This window comes from Corvus brachyrhynchos, unplaced genomic scaffold (assembly GCF_000691975.1).
Source record: "Corvus brachyrhynchos isolate BGI_N302 unplaced genomic scaffold, ASM69197v1 scaffold44, whole genome shotgun sequence".
NCBI classification, from domain to species: Eukaryota; Metazoa; Chordata; class Aves; order Passeriformes; family Corvidae; genus Corvus; species Corvus brachyrhynchos.
In genome coordinates this window covers 5,946,393-5,952,356 of record NW_008238359.1, presented here as the reverse complement: position 1 = coordinate 5,952,356, position 5,964 = coordinate 5,946,393, and the positions used below count along the sequence as shown (strand labels likewise).

Sequence of the window (5,964 nt, the reverse complement as noted above, 5' to 3'; positions counted from 1 at the left end):
CCCAGGGAGCCGCTCCGCTCCCAAAGGGCTGAAATGACGGGGAGGGGGCGCGGCCGTAGGTTTACCTGAACAGAGCACGGGATGTGTGATGGGTGTTCAGCTGCTGGCGCGGTTCCGCAGCCTCCTGTGGAGTCGGGCACCTGCCTCCCCTCTGACCGCTGTCCTGCTGCCGCAGTGACACTGAGAGAGTCTGGGCAGGGCAGAAGTGCCTTTGCCTGGGAACTGAAGCTGTTTGCTTGAAAGCACAAAAAATTGGTATGGAGAAAACACGGCTTCTCCTCAAAATCCAATGCCAAAACCTGGGTTATTTTTATATATAAATAACGTGGGTTTTTATATATATATGGGTTATTTTTATATATAAATAACGTGGGTTTTATATATATATATATATATATATATGTATTGTTTGGCACATGTTGCAGTGAAACGGACCATTTACACCTTCATGTTAAAACAAGCATGTGTGGTTGTTCTTAAGTCTTCCTTTCAGAGCATATGTATAGCAGTGTGTGCTCCACTACCAAGGCAGCTTCTCGCTGGACTGAAGATGTATTTGTTCTCAATACTGTGGAAACATTAACAACACGGTTATAATAATAAAAATAAAAATTAATGATTTTGCTGAAAACTTCCTCCAAAGTCTACAAAGCATGTAAAGTGAGACCCCATAACTTAACTCTACACTGCTTGTCTATCCCTTTCCATCCTTTGAAGGGAAAAAAATAATCTGGGTGCCAATTTTGGGATCAAATATGTCAGACTCAAGAATGCTGGGTTCTACTTTCTTGTGTTAATGTTACTAGAAATAACTACAAGTGCATTAATTATCAAAAATGAGCAGATATTAAACATGGTATTGAAATTGATTGATTGGGCTGTGACTATTTGTCATATTCTTCATATGCAGTTATCCAGTACATGAGCCTCCTATGTTGTCTTCCAGACTGAAGACCCTTTGGATGACCACTTTTACTTTGTGTAGGGTGCTGTACATTGGGCTGCATCTTTTGGTACCATTTCAGCATCCAAGGGATGAATCCCAAAGGACCGAGGCATGCGATGACACTGGATATTACTGAATATGCAACATCTTTGTAGGCAGTCCGGTTTGAATCATTATACAGTGCCTGTCTGTAAGGCTGAAGAGAAGAGGGACTGCCAACTGTGTCATAAATAACAGCAATTTGTCAGCATTAAGAGGTTTTGATGGGTGCTTCATGATAGTTACAAAGAGTGACATAGCTAATGTTTCTAGTTTTCTTGCATATCTTGATTTGAACTGAAAAATTAATACTTTGACCTTTCCTCAGTGTAGTGCAATAATAAAACACAAACAGTTGAATCTATCACCTATTTTAAATAGGTCTGGCTGACGCAGAAGCAGATTTTGAAAGTCCTCTTTCATAATTTTCAGAACTGAGGCTTTTCTAAAGTATTTTCCCACCTCACAGTGAAATAAACTATTTTTCTTGACGTCTAAATGGAATTTTTATCCATGTGGAGAGAAGGGTCGAAAACGGTTTCTGTTAGAGGAAAAATGTACTGTAGTGTGCCATGTTTAATTGGCCATGGGAAGTCTCCCAGCTGGTCTCCAGCCTGGGTGTTTGCTGTTTGTTATGTTCCTCAGTCAGTGCAGACCTTACAGTCACTGATATAATCATCTGCAGAGCATCCAAGTGAAGACAGAGATGGCTAACATCTGTGGTAAGAGATAAGGGTTGCCTGTGTATGCACCTAGGTAACCAGTCATTACTAAACACTCAACACCTCCTTCCAGACTTTTCTAAAGAGACTCCAGTTCCTCTGTGGCTCTTAACAGTTCGTCGTAGCCTCTGAAGACTTACCTGTGTTCAGCTGAAATGGTGTGTTTCAGGCAGTTCGTGTGTTGTCAGCATGGGATTGATAGCCCTTTGGTCTGCTGTGCTGCAGTGGGGTAAGTCCAAATCAGAGATCCCTAAATTTGGTAGGTTTTCAGCTGTTGTACTCTCCTCACAAAGCAATTGCTGTTTACCCCTTTGGTAACTAAATGCGGGCAGGGGGTCATTGATGTTTTTCCGCAGCAGATTTCACTTTAATCTAAATTTTCAACTGATTGAAAGCAGCTCTGCAGGGAATATTCCTTACATCTCTCCAAGAACCTCTGAAAAATATTTTCAGAAGTGAGACTTCAGGCAACAAGTGTTTTGCTGCTTTAGTCAATACCCTGGCTGTTTTATAGCTTTTGGATGAAGTTAAGGCTGTCAGTCTAAAGCTGTGAAGTGTGTGGTATTTATTCAATGAAGAACACTGTCCCTTCAGCAGAATTGCAGGCAGATTTACAGTCTGAGGTTATCTATCCAAGGCTTTGCTTGCTTAATAGGTTGAAGAAGAAGTAGACTCAAAATCTGCTGCTGACAGGTCCCCTGTAATATCCTAAATATTAGTAGAAATAAAAGCAGGCTGTCCTCTGAGAAGTTCCCCTGGTTTCCAAAGCTGCCTGAGAAGAAGAAGAAAAATAAATCCAAAAACTAGTTACTGATTTATTAAATTTGCAGTTGTTTCTTTCCTTTGGTCTTTGCTTACTATGTACTACATTTGTTACTACTGCACAATTCAGATACTGTTCTTCCTTGTGTTGTGAAGTGTGACAGCCCATGTTTAATCCAAGGGTGGGACTTGGGAAACATCAGCATTCTTCTAACAGGTACTTGCAGTTTTAAAAGGCAATAGCAGTTGTTTTTAGTTGACTGAAGAGTCTCAGAAATAATAGGAGGGTGAAAAACTTGTCACATTTTTATGAAGTGCTTTATGAAGTAGTTCTTTTCCAGACTTTGAACGCTGCAAAATTAGAAAACCTAGAAGTGTTAGGAATGCCAGATAACCACAGAGCACAGGTAACAGTGTTCTGTGGTGATCCAATGAAAACTGGACTTGCTGAGAAATGAGTCTGTTCTACTCTGGGGCCTCAGCCTTGTGAAAAGCTAATTCGATGCTCAGACCCTGGGAGGAAAGATGGGACTTCCCTTACCCACTACCTTATTTATCAAAGCTGCCTTGTGTTTGGTGTGGTCAAGGCCATGTTGTGTTCCCTCTAACACCGCTGTCAGTTCTTAAGATTTATGCAGTTCTGCTCATCTCAGATGTGCCTCTCATGATTCCCAGTTTTTCCAGGGACTCCGTCATATGCCTTTTCTGTATTTTAACAAACAGGCTGAGCTGGACAATTTCCATTTTGACCACACTCCTTCAGGGACTCAAAAATCTTGTCATGTCCAAAATTGACTGTAACTTTGTAGATGACATCTGACTGGAAGGTTGATGACACTTCTTGCATTTTTCTGGAAGCCCTCTTTTGAGATAAATCATGCCTGCTTGGAGATCTGCCATCGTAAACAGATGCAGCACTGCAGGTCACAGTTTGTTTTTGGAGTGGCAGGATATTGCCCTATTTGAAGGGTTGAGATAATCCATTAAACTTTCCTGCAACTGCAGCACAGGGATCTGACTTTGTGGTCTCTGAGTACATCTGGATAATACTCTCTACTCTTCTGATGTGCATGCATGCTCTCCATTGTTTTTCATGGAATGTCATAATGAATTACCAAAAAAAAACCCAAAAAAACCAAAACCAAAAAACCAACCAACAAAACAAAATTACTAGTCTGGATCAGTAAGAATGAAACCTTAAAGAATTGCTGTAGGTTTCTGCAGCATTTTTGGAATGTACTGCTGTATACATTGATTAAAATGCAGAAAGGTTGTTTGTCCTTCAGCTTTGCAGGGATTGAAATTGAGCTAACTGAGGGTTCTTTGAATAGTGTCAGTAATTTGCCACTGCTGCTGAGAAACAAACTGTATGATCTTGCACATGGCTGCAATTGGCAGCTGTGGTGAAGCAGAGCTAAAATTAGGTGGATTTGTAAAATGATTGGATCTAAAGAAAATTAGTAATCAGCACAAGAGCGGTGTGTCTGAAATGGCAGGTGGCAAGATCAAATCGAGGCAGGATTCTGTTTTCAAAGTAGTGAATCTCTCTAAATCCACAAGGTTGTGGATTTACAACTGGAGTTTTTCTTGCAGCTGGAGTTTTCACTTGGCTAGCTTTAGGTCTGGATAGACACATAACTACTGGGTGGTGCACAGGGCTTTAAGTGTGTGCCTTCCAGCATTTGTTAACTTGCCATCTGTTCGTGTTTTGCAAAGGAAGAGTATGAGGTGGACAGAGTTTAGAGGTTCCCCTCATATTTTTTCAGGAGCCCATAAGTATTTGAGCAAGTTTCAGGGGACAAATTTTAGACTGAACAAGTCAATTTAGGGAAAAGAAATACACTGGGAATTACTAACTGCACTAAAAAAACACCTGGCTTAGAAAGTCCCCACACTGAAAATGATGAAAGGATGGGAGAGTGCAGTGGAAGAGTATCCTATTAACCTGTATTATTTACTCTTCCTAAGGCTTGTGGCTGCTGCTGGAGACAGGATGCTCATGTACATGAACTGACCTCATGGTACTATTGTGTTTCTAGAGGTATCAAATAAGACACTTTCATGGCCAAACCCTGCAGTTTTAGACCCAAGTGAAACTATAGCTGAGAGAAGGCTTTTTGTCAAATCAGGTTCTAAATACTCTAGAGTTGAAATGTGAGTGAGCTAGAGCACTGTGCATTGGGATGATCCTTCAATGGTGCCCAGAACAGAGAGGCTCTTTTCATGTTAGCACTTCATTAGTCAAGCCAAGGTGTATGTATCCCCCATGACTTCAATGGAAACAAATTTCAAGGAGATGAGCTTTGGCCAAATATTTTGGCAAATGTGATGGTGTTCTGGAAATATGATTGCTCAGATTTGTTTTGGCCATCATCCTGACATGTGAACTTTCAGTTTTGTTTGCTTGGTGTTAGTGTCAATCATATATTTTTCTGAGTCCAAACTGTCTTTTGGCAAGGACATTTCCTAATGTTTTGATGCCAAAGAACTTGTTGTTATGGTGTGGTCAGCAGACTGAGCCCAGACTAAATCTGTTGGTGCTTCTGGTATTAGCAGCAGCCTGCCAAAGTCCCTTTGCTCCCCCAGCCTGGATTCCAGTTCCTCTCTCTTGTCATAGCCAAACCAGGAGACTATCTGCCTTCCTGTCTGTCTGCATAACCTCTTGCCAACACTGTTGCTCTCCCCTTTGGGATGCTACTAATGCTTTGGGAGTAGACCTCCCATGGAAAAGCTTGGAAGTGCATAGGATGTCTGTTGCTGTGAGGGTAAGATGCAGACCCTGCCTCTGTGCTGTACTAGCCCAGCAATATATTGGTTCTTGTTTTCCCTTTCGCCCTTATAAATGTGATTGAGAAGTCTTGGAAGCATTGGTTGGACAGCTTTTATAAGTGCTGAGTTTATGCTTGCACTCAGTATAAGATTTTAATAAAAATAAATTGGTTTTGGAACAAAATGCTTCTTTCTGTTTTCTGAAAATGTTGTAAAAATACCATTAGAATTGCCTTTAAGTTGAGGAAATTCATCAGTTTGGCAGCTGCTTATGTTGCTTTCTTTTTATCATGCCCTTTCTTTTGGAGAAGACTTAATCCTTACATCAGGCATGTGGCTCTGGTTTCATAGGATGGACTAAGCTTTTCTGGCACTTGAATAAAATTTGCACATAGGTAACACAAACTCATTGGTGAAGAGTGTGAAAATTGATATTGTTGCAGTTAGAATGGATTTAGTGCTGAATATTACAGCTTGTTCACATTTCTATTCCTTGCATCTAGTAAAATGTGGGGTAAACTACTAGTTGATTACTTTGGAACCACTGTAGATGTTGGCAGGAAGACTGAGCATGTTATCTGTGGGGTAAACGGTCTGTACCCCACTGACCTTGGCAGACTCCAAGCTTTGCCCCACGTAAGTAGCACGACGTGACGTCACTGATGTTAGAGACTGTGCACTGGTCTGCGTTGAGATGAGTCATTTGTGCTCCTCAGAATTAGTGAT

General features: G+C 41.1%; 1 long non-coding RNA gene across 1 annotated transcript in view; it reads right to left on the bottom strand.

Moving 5' to 3' along the window:
• Positions 1 to 281, bottom strand: part of LOC108447086 — a 13,266-nt gene extending 12,985 nt beyond the window's left edge. The window contains exon 1 of the long non-coding RNA XR_001862482.1: positions 66 to 281. This is a non-coding gene — a long non-coding RNA (uncharacterized LOC108447086). The remainder of the gene's footprint in view (positions 1 to 65) is intronic.
• Between the last annotated feature and the right edge of the window lie 5,683 nt (positions 282 to 5,964).